The 14,264-nt window shown below is 40.4% G+C and overlaps 1 protein-coding gene and 1 long non-coding RNA gene across 4 annotated transcripts in view; one reads left to right on the top strand and one right to left on the bottom strand.

Annotated features, from left to right (window-relative positions):
- The window catches only part of LOC126986811 (uncharacterized), a 108,987-nt gene extending 104,351 nt beyond the window's left edge, over positions 1–4,636 (top strand). For both annotated transcript variants that reach the window (XM_050843181.1, XM_050843179.1), the window contains exon 8: positions 4,436–4,636. The gene's annotated coding sequence lies outside the window, so the exon portion shown is untranslated. The remainder of the gene's footprint in view (positions 1–4,435) is intronic.
- On the bottom strand, positions 4,303–14,264 carry LOC126986815 (uncharacterized). Of its 2 annotated transcripts, none has more exons than XR_007739982.1 (4): positions 11,606–11,938; positions 10,792–10,869; positions 7,617–7,758; positions 4,303–4,485 (listed from the first exon to the last, which is right to left on the bottom strand). It is a non-coding gene; the product is annotated as an uncharacterized LOC126986815 (long non-coding RNA). The 2 variants fall into 2 exon arrangements; XR_007739981.1 differs by lacking the exon at positions 11,606–11,938 and adding an exon at positions 13,713–14,264 and having other exon boundaries at positions 4,306–4,485.

Consider the following 14,264-nt stretch of genomic DNA (forward strand, 5'->3'; position numbering starts at 1 on the left):
AAATCTCCCGCGTATGAGAATGTTCCAACACTAATTCTCACAACACAGTATTGCCAATTGAGTGTGTTTTCCATTAAAGTTGGTGGAAAATCATGTCATCCCAGTGCGGAAAATCTACAGACGAGCAACTGGTGGATGTTGTTGACCAATATAGCGGCATTTTTTCATAGCTTCACCTGACTGATTCTTTGACCAAATAGTTGTAAATTTTGCAGTTGGCAATACTGCCCTGCCAGCACCCCATCATCAAGAGATCTGCAGTAGTTGCCTTACGGCTGACCGTCGCGCACGTATAAATGTACGTCTTCACAGGCAACACCCCCTGAACGTGCCTGTACTTTTGCAGGAGAGGCTTACATTACATTACCGAATCGTATAGATCTTGGCCTCCTCTTTCCAATGGTGTTTTTGTTTTGTAGCTGTGATGAATAGTTTTTGAGATACAGCGGTTAAAAGAGATCCCCTTCCCCCGCTGTTGTCCCCGAGCGCGCCTGAGGGGATAGTCTCGTTGTGAGCACTTAGCAATGAAAGGGTTAATGACTGTGGTGGTAGAGTGACCCTTCTGTATCACAAACCTAAAAACCACACCTTTGAGAAGGCTTTTGGAGGAGTTTTGTGCATTTCTAGGGGTAGTTTAATGACCCTTCTGGTAATGTGACTTCTGTACCATAAACAGATAAAACGCACATTTGAAAAGGGTTTCGGAGGAGTCGGGGGCATTTTCAGGGGTAGTTTAATGACCCTGGTGGTAGCGTGAACCAACTTCTGTATCACAAACCTAAAAAACAGACATTTGAGAAGGCTTTCGGAGGAATTTGGGGCATTTCCAGGGGTAGTTTAATGACCCTGGTGGTAGTGTGAAGCTACTTCTACATCACAAACCTAAAAACCACTCATTTGAAAAGGCTTTCGGAGGAATTTGGGGCATTTCCAGGGGTAGTTTAATGACTGGTGGTAGAGTGACCCTTCTGTACCACAAACCTAAAATCCACACATTTGAGAAGGCTTTCGGAGGAGTTTGGGGCATTTCCAGGGGTAGTTTAATGACCCTGGTGGTAGTGTGACCATTCTTCTGAACCATAAACTTACCAAAACATTCAATAAGACCTAACTGACCTCATTTTTGACCTTTGGAAATATCTGACGTGAGGGAGTGAAGCATCTAAGTATACCTACCTTAGTAACCTTTCTATAGCAGCTCTTAGGATGGAGATTCTGTACGTCAGTAAGGGAAGAAAATACATTCGTTGAAGGAGATTTTATACCTTAGGGAAGTGTCTGAAGGAGTGAGTTTCTTAACCCATTGTGGAGGTTAGCTTGAAGAGGTGGAGGACTTCCTCTCTCCTGTTGAGTGCCTCATTGTGTGCCTGGTAATTAAGATTATCTAAATGTTCTTATCTATCATATAGTATTTTGTTCATCCTCTCTCTCTCTCTCTCTCTCTCTCTCTCTCTCTCTCTCTCTCTCTCTCTCTCTCTCTCTCTCTCTCTCTCTCTCTCTCTCTCTCTCTCTCTCTCTCTCTCTCTCTCTCTCTCTCTCTCTCTCTCTCTCTCTCTCTCTCTCTCTCTCTCTCTCTCCCCCCCCTCAATAAATCCTCTCTCTCTCTCTCTCTCTCCCCTCAATAAATCCCCTCTCTCTCCTCAATAAGTCCTCTCTCTCTCCTCAATAAATTCTCTCTCTCTCTCTCTCTCTCTCTCTCTCTCTCTCTCTCTCTCTCTCTCTCTCTCTCTCTCTCTCTCTCTCTCTCTCTCTCTCTCTCTCAATAAATCCTCTCTCTCTCCTCAATAAATCCTCTCTCTCCTCAATAAGTCCTCTCTCTCTCCTCAATAAATCCTCTCTCTCTCTCTTCCACCCCCCCACCTTTGAATTCATCAGTGAGTGTTTGAGACTTGCCATGAATTCTGGTTCACTTTTCATAAGATTAATAAAAATAATTCATGACTCCCTTTTATAATAGTGCCCCCCAGCTGGTAGACCTATGCTCTTAATGTCTATCATCCATCTCTGTCTACCGTTCATTGACTTTATATCCACTTACAGCCTTGCTTTTCCTCCTCCTATCCACACAATCCATATCCTTCCATCCTTTGGTCTGGTAGGAATCCACCTCTCGGCTTGCACTTTCCTCCGAATATTTCCCATCACGTAACTCCACTTTCCACTCCTAGCTCCTCCATGTCCTTTGATCCACTTGTAGGTCAGTCTTTCCTCCCTCCATCCACACTGTCCACATCCTCCTATCTTCATCCAGTCTCCTGCTAGTCCCATTTTTATCAAGGACTGTGCCTCTCGTCTCACATTTTCTTCAGAGCAGTAAGAAATTTTTCCTTTTATGCCACTCCACTTTCCCTGTCTAGCTCCTCCAAGTCCTTTTATCCACTTATTGGTCAGTCTTTCCTCTCCCTATCCACACTATCTGCATCTTCCTATCTACATCCATTCTCTTGTTATTCCCATTTTTATCAAGGACTGTGCCTCGTCTTCCACTTTCTTCGAATAGTAAAACCTTCCTCTATACACGGCTCCACATTCCACTTTCCAGTTGCATTTTCTCAACCTCCTTGTTTCCACTTATAGGTCAGTCTATCCGCCCTTTATCCGTAATATCCGCATCTTCCTATATTTATCCATTCTCCTGCTATTCCAGTTCTTGTACTTTTGTCAGGGTTTTTTATTTTTTGTGTTTTTTTTTTGCCGGGGTTTTGTTCCTCTCGTCAAGGGTCCGTACATAACCTGATGGTGTTGGCTGACCTGTGGTGACTCTGCCTCTTCATCCTTCTTCCTCCATCTCTGGACCTTTCTCTCCCTTCGTATATTTATTATTCTCATTTTATCTCCCTTCCATTGTGTATTTACCTCCTCCTCACTTTCTCTCTCTCTCTACACATAATCAGTCCATTCATAGTCAGTGCGTAATGTTTTATATACGAGGCGTCCTGCCGAGAGGGTTTAAGTGACCTGTTCATCAGTAAAGGTTCAGTTTCCCTCCCAGAACACATTTCAAGACTCCCGACCTTTCCTTATAACATACACAAGGTCCCACGTGCCCATCTCGGCTGGACGCCGGGCAGTTTTTGTAATGTTAGCTTCGGTTTCTCAGATTCTGACGCGTTTTGTTAGATTTTTCCTTCGTTTTTATACATATAGGTGTTGTTCGTACCTCAGTTTCTTTCTTATTGATTATTTTGTCTGTATATCATTCCATGTTATTTCCGTCATTCCATTCCTCCTCAGTGCGCAATATATGAGACATCCAGCCAAGATCGGGTTTAAGTGGCCTGTTCTCGAGTATATTAGGGTTTGATTCCTCCCCCCAGAACACTTATAAGACTTCCGACCCCTTGCTTTTACCATATACAAGGTCTCTTATGCCTATCTTAGCTGGTCGTCTTGTAGTTTGTGTAAAATTTGCTTCGGCTGTCACAGATTTCACCTTCTCTGTTCTCCTGTGTTGTTCAGGCTTCTCTTGTTGATATATTTATTTCATTTGCTGTTTTGGTAATTATTTAGACCTTCGTTTATACGTCTACACTCTCATTACCATTCCTCTCTTCTCCTCTCAACTTTTCCTTGATTTGATTCTTCTTTTAACTCATTATGACTCATCTTTTACTATCAACTTCTCTTTCCATTCCTCTTCTAATGACTTTTGTTAAGAACTTTAAACATTTTACTTACTATTATATTGACTTGTATATATATATATATATATATATATATATATATATATATATATATATATATATATATATATATATATATATATATATATATATATATATATATATATATATAAGCTTCCCAAGTGCGGGAAGGCAAGGGAGGTCATTCAAGGAATTGCTGCAGTCGGCCAGGCCAGGAAGTGTTGCCAACTCATATATTTTGCTACATGTTCTTGTATGATCTAAAATATACTGTAACATTCTAGACTGTACTGTTCTGGATATATATAGGAGAAGAGGGCGAGAGAGTGCCAGTCCCAGTCATAGTAAGCTAGTGGTAAGTGAAGAGTCCGAGTGAAGTGTACTACCAAGGAAGAATATTAAACTACAGAAGCTGTGCAAAGTGTTTACATATCTCCCTCCCACGGAGTCTCCTGACACGTAAAACATATAATATATATATATATATATATATATATATATATATATATATATATATATATATATATATATATATATATATATATATATATATATATATATATATATATATATATATATATATGGCCAACTTATTGCATTATATAATTATTGCATAATATTGCAATATCTATATATATCTGTATATATGCAAAAAGTGAGCCATATAGTTTTTCTACAATAAACACAAAATTATTTTTTTTGTCAATTATTTATTAAATAAATAGAGCACATTTCCTTCACTAAGAGGCTGATTCTGCAGGAACTTGACATCTTGTTCTTTCTTCTTCTAGAGTGTGCTGCTTGACCAAGACGCCAGAGATGTCCGTTCAGCCATTCAATTCTGCCGAGGGAAAGAAGTCATGTTAGTCAACTCTGATGACTTGTACTTTTCTCTGTGGACTCTGCTAGGGACTGTTCTGTAAGCCAGTCACGGAAGATGTGAACTGTATCTGTACTATGAAGTCTTTATATAAATAAAGTTAAGGACCACACCTATGACTTTATCTTGCCCCAAAACCATTTAGCTAATCTCCAGACACTTTTTTAGGTATAATTGACTTAGGTACGTTTTTCAGGCTACTTTTAATGCAGATTACAGCATTTTTTTATCGTTTTCAAGATATTTTTGAGCCATAAGCTGATGTATCTAGTTGCTTTGATCTTTTTTAAAAGCTAATTCTATATATATTAAAGGGAGAAACTAATTTTCATACAGAAAAAACAACTTACAATATAAAAAGAATTATATAGAGATTGGAAACAAGGCAATAAACATGAGATATAAGATACGAGACGAAGGGAACTTACAAGAGGAGAAAATGAAGAGAGATTGCATACACATGGAGCTCAAAAGTCATTGAAAAAGCAATGGAAATTAAGAGACAATAATAACATATGAAATAAAAGACGTGAAAACAAGTAGCCTAAAAAATGAGAACTCAAAGACGAAGGAAGACGAGACCTTAGATATACAACCAAGAAGAAAATAAGACAGACATGAGATTATTACTATGACATATATACCTTAGACAAAGAGAAAGCAGATAAAATAAAAGATAACATATCACAGACTAACATTTGAGGCTTATGGCAGAGAAGTGAGGTGACATTAGGAATGGCGACCCTTGTGTAAATTGTACGAAGGGTCTCTTTCCCCTTGCAATTAGTATCATAACATAGCAATTTAACTCTAATTTGCACTGGGAAAGACAGACTACCCCTCCAAGGATGAACAAGGGATGAATCAAAATGGAAACGAAACTTTTATGGGGCAGACGGAGGGTCACTTTCCCTTGTAACATACATCATGACAAGAGCAATATAGCAATAATTATGTTCTAGTTTGCAATGGGGGAACGGAAGAACAAGATGTAACTTGCAAGGGAAAATAGACCTTGTATAGGATGAGCGGAGGGCTGGAAGTCTCGTAATCTGTTCTCAGTGTGTAAACGTAATATACGTAAGAATAGGTCACTGTGCCTTAGGATTTCTCTGCCGTAAGCCTCGTTTATACGTTAAGAGATGAGGAGGAAGGGAAACAAGCAAATAATGGAACTATACATACTATACAGTAAAAAGGATTGACATGGAGAGGATTTACCGAGAAGGATGTACGTATGAGAGGAGGGAAGTGAGGAGGAGGAGAGAGATAAAGGTAAGTAAAGGGAAATAAAACAGAGGAGATGATGAGGATAAATATAAATAAAACAGAACTAAATAAAGAAGGAATGATTAGAACTGAGAGAGAGAGAGAGAGAGAGAGAGAGAGAGAGAGAGAGAGAGAGAGAGAGAGAGAGAGACTCAGAGAGAGAAAGGTATAAGAGGAGGAAAAATTAACATAGGAAGGAACCCCAGCCATGGAGTCTACTAGCATCAAGGAGCCGATTCAAGGTACGTCTCAAACTTCCCTTCCTAAGTTCTATGAGGCAGACCCTTCTGCCCCTCACATCAGCTACTTCCAAAGGTCAATAAGGAGATCAATCAAGTTCTCACAAGTCTTTTTTAAGATTCATGGCAAAGCCATGAGCCTCTTCCAACACAAAATCTGTCTTCTGGTCCCCAATAACGAGATTCATTCATATTTATCATTAACCCGGTGGTGGTGGTAGCAGCTGTGATCATGTTTCTTAATGGTCCCTCTAAGCGAGAAAAATGAGAAAAAAAAAAATCACACAAATCATTTCATAATATATATCAAAGCATTTGTGATCAGATTATGTATCATCTATTTTTGGGGGTTTATATCATGGCATAAATTTGGCCCGTCACTGCTACACAGTAAAGACACAAATTTGGCCCGTCGCTTTTGCCTTATGAAGACAGGCTGAAGCAGTTAAATGTACACTCACTAGAAAGGCGAAGGTTGCGAGGAGACTTGATCGAAGTCTATAAATGGATGAAGGACTTCAATAAAGGGGATGTCAATAAGATTTTGATGGTAAAAGAGCCAGGTAGGACACGTAGCAATGGTTTTAAGTTGGACAAATTCAGCTTTAACAAAGACATAGGCAAGAAATGGTTCACCAATAGAGTGGTGGACGAATGGAACAGGCTTGGGGGCCATGTTGTGGGTGCCAATACCGTAGATACATTCAAGAAGAGGTTAGATAAAGCCATGGATGGTGAGGTAAGGTGGGGTGGAGTGTACAGGAGCTGCCTTGTACAGGCCAACCGGCCTCTTGCAGACTCCTTACGTTCTTATAAAGTCACTATAGTACATGGACTCTAACTTGAGCCCTGTGGCTTGGCCCAGGGAAACCTCCATTCTTTACAGATCTAGCCATGACCTGCGATCTGTCTCACTGTTAGTCTGTACGTTATCTATTTGTGGAATATACACATAGTCATAATACGACTGCATGGTGTTATGAATGGCTTGGGATTAGAGGGAAAGACAACGACTGAGTCACGCCCAAGGGCTCAAGTTAAAATCGATAGACTATAGTGAAGAAACTTGAAATAAAATTTTTTGACATTAACCCGGTAGCAGCGACGGGCTAAATTTGTGCCATGATATAAACCCCCAAAAATAGACGATGCATAAACTGATCACAAATGCTTTGATATATATAATTAGGAGCTTTGTGTGAGGGGTGATTTTTTCTCATTTTTCTCGCTCAGAGGGACCATTAAGAAACGTGATCCCCACAGCTATCATCGGGTTAATATTTGGCAGGCCAGCGAGTCCTAACCCACGGAACATTTGTTACACAGTTTTTCCCACACACCACTTACAGGAGAAATAAGAGAATATGAGAAACAAAAGACAGTCGTATGAGAAACAAATGACAGTCGTAAGAGAAACAAAAGACAGTCATAAGCAAACAAACGAACATAAGACAGTCTAAGAGAAACAACAGACAGTCGTAAGGAAACAAATGAACATAAGAGAAACAAAAGACAGTCGTAAGAGAAACAGAAGACAGTCGTAAGAGAAATAAGAGGCAATTATAGCAGAAATAACACTTTTACCAATGCAAACCACTGCTCTAGAGTCCGGGTTGCTGGCTGGTCTTCAGGACAGCTTGCTGTGGCCTCTCAGCTGGTAGTAGCCAAACCACATCATCATCATAGCGGCGAACAAAGAGCGTCACACTCAGCCCCCTGTGTTCCGCTGAAGAATATTCAAAATATAAAAATATATTACTCACCGTGTCACCCTAAACTATTTTATAAAAGACAATCTCAGCCATCCTAACCTGACCAAACTTTAATGAACCTAAGCTAGCCTTAGGCCACACAGGGAGCGAGAACGTTAATACATTATAAGCAATGCCACACTGGCAGCGAGCTGCTTGGCGAGAAAGTGAGAAGAGTTGACAAATGAGTTTTTTTGGGCGAGATCGCTCGGTCATGAGTGACATCACAGACATATTATTTGCCGTATCTCAGCCATACATTAGATAGGCCATTTTGGTTGACACCGTTAAATGCAGCAGTGATTGCAGAACTTGAATATGTTTGTGAAAACTCAATAAAGCAAAAACTAACTGACGAGTTGAAGTTAAAGAATCACACTCCGTAATAACACATTCTACAAGTAACTACCACTTGCAGCAGCAGCTATGAAATGAATACTAAAATAAACAATTCCATCTTCTAGAGAAAAGCCTCCTGTATACAGAGTTTTTTTAAGGGGCTCTCACACATTCCCGGCCCCTGTCCCGATAGTCCTCGATGACTCCCGATAAGTCGATCAGGGCCTGAACGCCGACAAAATAGGCAATAATCCCGGGACCAGCGGCTTACCACCGGCAGACTGGCGACCATATACGATTTTCGATTTCTCCGACCGGCAACTGCAGCAGGTCAGTCAGCAGTAGACTGCCAGCCTACCGGTGGTAGACCGCTGGTCTACCAGTGGTAGACCTGCGGCACATCGACGACCAAACACTATCTTTGCATTTTCATATATTTATAATTACCTCATAAACTGCTTCATACATAAATTCATTTGTGTGCATAAAACTCTCTCTCTCTCTCTCTCTCTCTCTCTCTCTCTCTCTCTCTCTCTCTCTCTCTCTCTCTCTCTCTCTCTCTCTCTCTCTCTCTCTCTCTCCTTTCAACCATTCTTCTTCCTCCTTTCTTTCATCTCTTTCCATCCTCTCCTTCCTTCCTCCTCCTCTCTCTTCCTCACTCACTCCCACCTGTTCCTCCTTCCATCTCTCTCTCTCTCTCTCTCTCTCTCTCTCTCTCTCTCTCTAAATCCTCTCTCTCTCTCTCTCTCTCTCTCAATAATCCTCTCTCCTCAATAAATCCTCTCTCTCTCTCTGATCTCTCTCTCTCTCTCACATTCTGATTCTGATTCTCTCTCTCACATTCTGATTCTGATTCTCTCTCTCTCTCTCTCTCTCTCTCTCTCTCTCTCTCTCTCTCTCTCTCTCTCTCTCTATATATATATATATATATATCTTTTCTCTCTTTCACCCACTCCTCTTCCTCCTTTATCTCATCTCCCTCTCTCTCTTCATTCCCTCGCTCCTACCTGTTCCTCCTCGTTTTCCTCCTTCCTCCCTTCCTAATCCCCAGGTCATAAACAGGTGTTCACTCATGGCCTACCGCCAGTCTACCGCCGGTCGACCAGGACATTTTCGACACCGCCGGTCGACTGGGCGCATCGCCGATATCTTTTAAAATTTTTAAGTTGACCGGCGATGGTCGGCTGCGTCTACAGTCCTCAGGGTCGACCGGCGGTAGACCGGCGGTCTGCCGCCGACAATCCCCGATCTTACAGCCGGTCGACCGGCGACCGGCTTATCGGGAGTCATCGGGGATTATAGGAGAAGGGAACAAGACACAACCCCTGATTAATACCTGGTAGTACCCATTCACTGGTGGGTGGACAGGGGCGTAAGGTATCGGAAAAGCCGCCCAAATTTTTCCACTCCGCCCGGGAATCGAACCCGGGCTCTTTCGGTTGTGAGCCAAGTGTGCTAACCACTGCACCACGAAGCCCCCCAGGATGAATAGGGTGAATACTCCACACTTATAAATAAAGGGTTAATACTTCACCCTTATCCTGACCTGGAAACAATGAAATCTAGCCTAACTTAATTCTAACCTAATCTGACAGGTAAATGTCCACAGAGTTGCCCATCTCACTGTGGTACTTCTCACCCTAACCATGGGTTAGATCTCATAATTCTATGCATTTTGAATCATATATATATATATATATATATATATATATATATATATATATATATATATATATATATATATATATATATATATATATATATATATATATATATATATATATATATATATATATGCCTCGCAAACTGACAGAATCGCTGCTAGCGATTTTTGAAAAGTTAGTGAGTTTTTTGCGGCCGCCTCAGAGCATCACGGGGAGACTGGGATACTTTGTTCCCCGTCTCTTCTTACACTTACTTCTCACACTTCCCATGGGTTAGATCTCATTATTCTATGCATTTTGAACCCAATTTATGTACGCCGCAAACTGTTAGAAACGCCGCCAGCGATTTTTGAAAAGTTAGTGAGTTTTTGGTGGCCGCCTCGGGGCGTCGGTGTCGCCATTACTTACATTATGAAACATCACTAGGTCTTCATATATCTTTTCTACAAACGCTTGGTTAGCGATGGTACGCTAGGTTAGCGATTAGCCCACTCATGTGAGACCAGGTCTACCGCGTGGTTATTATTATTTTTTTTTTTAGAACACGCAGACCCACGAGCTATTTTGCGGTGGTAGCGGCGGCACCGACGCGACAGTTTACGGTGGGGGAACATATTTAAACTAACCCAACCGAACTCTATGACCTAACAGTTAACGAGTGGGCTTTGACCCCTTTGCCCCCCCTTCTAACCCCCCCACATGTATATGCAACTTAGTTCTGCGGAGGTGTTTCTGGCTTCCACGCCCGGGGCCCACAACATCGCGGCCCGCAAAAAAAACACTAACCTTTCATAAATCGCTAGCAGCGATTCTATCAATTTGCGAGGCATATGTATGGGATTCAAAATGCATAGAATTATGAGATCTAACCCATGGTTAGGGTAAGAAGTACCACAGTGAGATGGGCAACTCTGTGGACATTTACCATCTGACAACCATACAATTTTTTTTTACTATTCAGCTTAATGTTCACTGAGGAAATAGAGCCCAGAAAAGTTTACTCACCACCACGGCTCCTGCCAAGCAAATCACAACTTGGCCCCCGAAGGAGAGATAGGGTCCGGCCAGCCATCGGGTGTACTTCTGGAATAGCAATAAAAAAGGTTACATGTTGGAAATTTCCGTATAAAATTACCTCCTGTTGTCTTTTTTTTTAACCCGGTAGTAGTGGCAGCGAAGGGCCAAATTTGTGGCTTTACCGTGTAACAGCGACAGGCCATTTCTGACCTGCTGGACCTGGCCGCTAAATGCCCATTATTAAGTACTTAAGACAGCCACGCCCCATTTGACCTCATGTAAGAGCTCAATGCATATTATTCTTCATATCATAGGTCTTAGGTGTCGGTAATAAGGTCAGAAATAAGGTCACACGGTCGCCTTTGTGAGCTCACCCCTAAACCTAATTCATTGTTTACGACATTCACGCCTCATCTGACCTCATATATCAGGTCAATCCCCCTTAATTCTTCACTCTGTAGAGGTCAAAGGGCTTACTAGGTATCGATAATAAAAGTTCACATGTTAAGCTGATGGCCGCCTCTTATCTTGCATATATCACACATTTTCCGCCTTTTCCCCACATCACCGCTTGACCTCAAGAAGTATAGTGACCTTATCTGTCATGACCTCAAGCCCCATCTCGGTATACCCGGTAGTTTACGAGAAAAATATATATACAAATCTTTTTCTCACTCCAACACGCGCCGCCATATTCACACAAGGCCCCGCGGTCAACCCACTTTTAAATCCCCTTTGATCACGTTCATCACACTTTTCGCCGTTATCACCCATGTCAAAACAATCACAAGGCATTCCTCACCTCTTTGATCTGCATGGCGTGCCTGTACAGTGGCTAAATCCCACGAAATCACATAAAATAGACAGGACTCTTAATGGCGTCAAGACAAAGCAAATTCACCGGGGAGGAAGGCGGGTGACGTCATCATAAGGGAATAACTTCGCCAACTTCCACGAAATAACCAAAGACTATAGAAGAAAGATGGGAAAGCTTCTGTCAAAAAGCGATAAAGAAAATGTGAGGCAGATATAGACCAGCAGCGCCATCTGTTGGGCCGACGGCAAACTATATCAAGTACGTCGTCTGCAGGTGTACGGTCCCCTCTTCATCTTCTTGTGACCTTATCGCTCTGTAGTTTGTATCATATGCGTAAATCTTATTTTTTCATCATTCATTATGTATTATATGATTATTATATGCAATCTTTCATCAGTGGTGGGTGGTAACTGCGAGGACCATAGTTCATGGTGTATTTTTACACACACGCGCACACACACACACACACACACACATATATATATATATATATATATATATATATATATATATATATATATATATATATATATATATATATATATATATATATATATATATATATATATATATATATATATATATATATATATATATATATATATATATATATATATATATATATATATATATATATATATATATATATATATATATATATATATATATATATATATATATATATATATATATATATATATATATATATATATATATATATATATATATATATATATATATATATATATATATATATATATATATATATATATATATATATATATATATATATATATATATATATATATATATATATATATATATATATATATATATATATATATATATATATATATATATATATATATATATATATATATATATATATATTATATATATATATATATATATATATTTGGACAACTAAGTCTGTTCCAGTCATCAACCACCCTCTATGAAAACCCATTTCTTTCTATTTCCTTGTTGAATCTACATTTTCCCAGCTTAAACCCATCATTTATAGTCCTGACCTAACTACTACCTAACCACAAGATTTTTCTCTAGATCGAATTTATTATACTCTTTGAAAAACTGAACACCTAAATAAAATTTCCTCTTACACTCCTTATACATTATATGATGAATCTAGCAACATTATACGATGAAGCAACATTATAGCATGAATATAGCACCATTATACCCTGAATATAGCAACATCATACCATGAATATAGCAACATTATACCATGAATATAGCACCATTATACGATGAATATAGTACCATGATACGATGAATATAGCAACACTACGATGCATATAGCAACATTATACCCTGAATTATACATTATACGATGAATAGAGCAACATTATATGATGAATATAGCAACATTATATGATGAATATAGCAACATTATACCCTGAATATAGCAACATTATACCCTGAATATAGCAACATTATACCCTGAATATAGCAACATCATACCATGAAATTACCAACATTATATATTTTTGGCTAGTTTAGTAAAGTTCTTCACTTCATCTTTGCCACAGGTCTTCACACAGGTTCCCATACTTGTTGGGGGAGATGGGGAAGGTGGTTACCTCATTAACTATTGATTTGCAGCGGTAGTTTCATACAAGGCTTTCTTCACACATTACATGCACAAAATACTTGCTCTAGTAAAGTACAAAATGCCAATATGAGAAAATATCTGGACGTAAGGTGAGGTTAGCCTGGACCATGTGCCAACACTATTACTGTGACACTTGAAGGGTACAAATACATTATTTACTCTAGTTTGCCCAACCTAATTTCATATAACTAAGCCTATCTAGATATGTAAATGCACTCAATTATGATGTTGGGCCACATAGTGATATTCTGTCTTATCACTACTATGAGGTCAGTCATGATATGCCAAGGCACCTCAACATCAGTAGTACACAGATTGACCAAATCTATACCATGAAATATGTCAGAATCAAAGATCTGGAGCATGGCATTTAATAAGATGATACCATTTGCTTCTGATAAATGTTTGCTTCTCGTAACTACGTTTCTAACGGTTTATATGATAATACACGATGCTTACCTTTTTTCATCCTTCAGGAATACGTGAAAAATAAGATTGGCATCCTTTCCCTTCCGTCTTCCACAGAGGGAACACGGATGGGACATCCCCGACATTGTTGTTGTTGTTGTTGTTTCGGGCGGCGGCGATCTAGTCGCTCACCTGAGCCCTGGTGTCGTCCTGTCAGGGCTTCACAGGCGCGTCAGCTGCCCCGTCTTCCTGGGGAAGGCGCAGGTGAGGCGGATGACAGCTTATTGTCGTGAGGGGTGGACGCCTGCCACCGCCAGCAGCGTGGGCAGGTTAAAGGTGGGCACGCCTAGGGCGCGGAGGTGGTGTCTGAGCAGCACTCGCTTGGAGTGGAAGCGTGGGCAGTGCAGCAGGAGGTGCTCAATGGTCTCCTCGACGGTCCTGCACCACCAGGGGCAGTGAGGGTCGGAGGTCAGGCGCAGGCGGTGGAGGTAGGCGCTGAGGCGTGTGTGGTCCAGGCGAAGGCGTGTCCTGTCAGGTACTCCACGAATCCACGTGTCAAAGGTAAACAAACAGATTTGGGTCTTGGTCTTGATCCTGGGACCT

Source organism: Eriocheir sinensis, chromosome 63, assembly GCF_024679095.1.
Source record: "Eriocheir sinensis breed Jianghai 21 chromosome 63, ASM2467909v1, whole genome shotgun sequence".
Taxonomy (NCBI): domain Eukaryota; kingdom Metazoa; phylum Arthropoda; class Malacostraca; order Decapoda; family Varunidae; genus Eriocheir; species Eriocheir sinensis.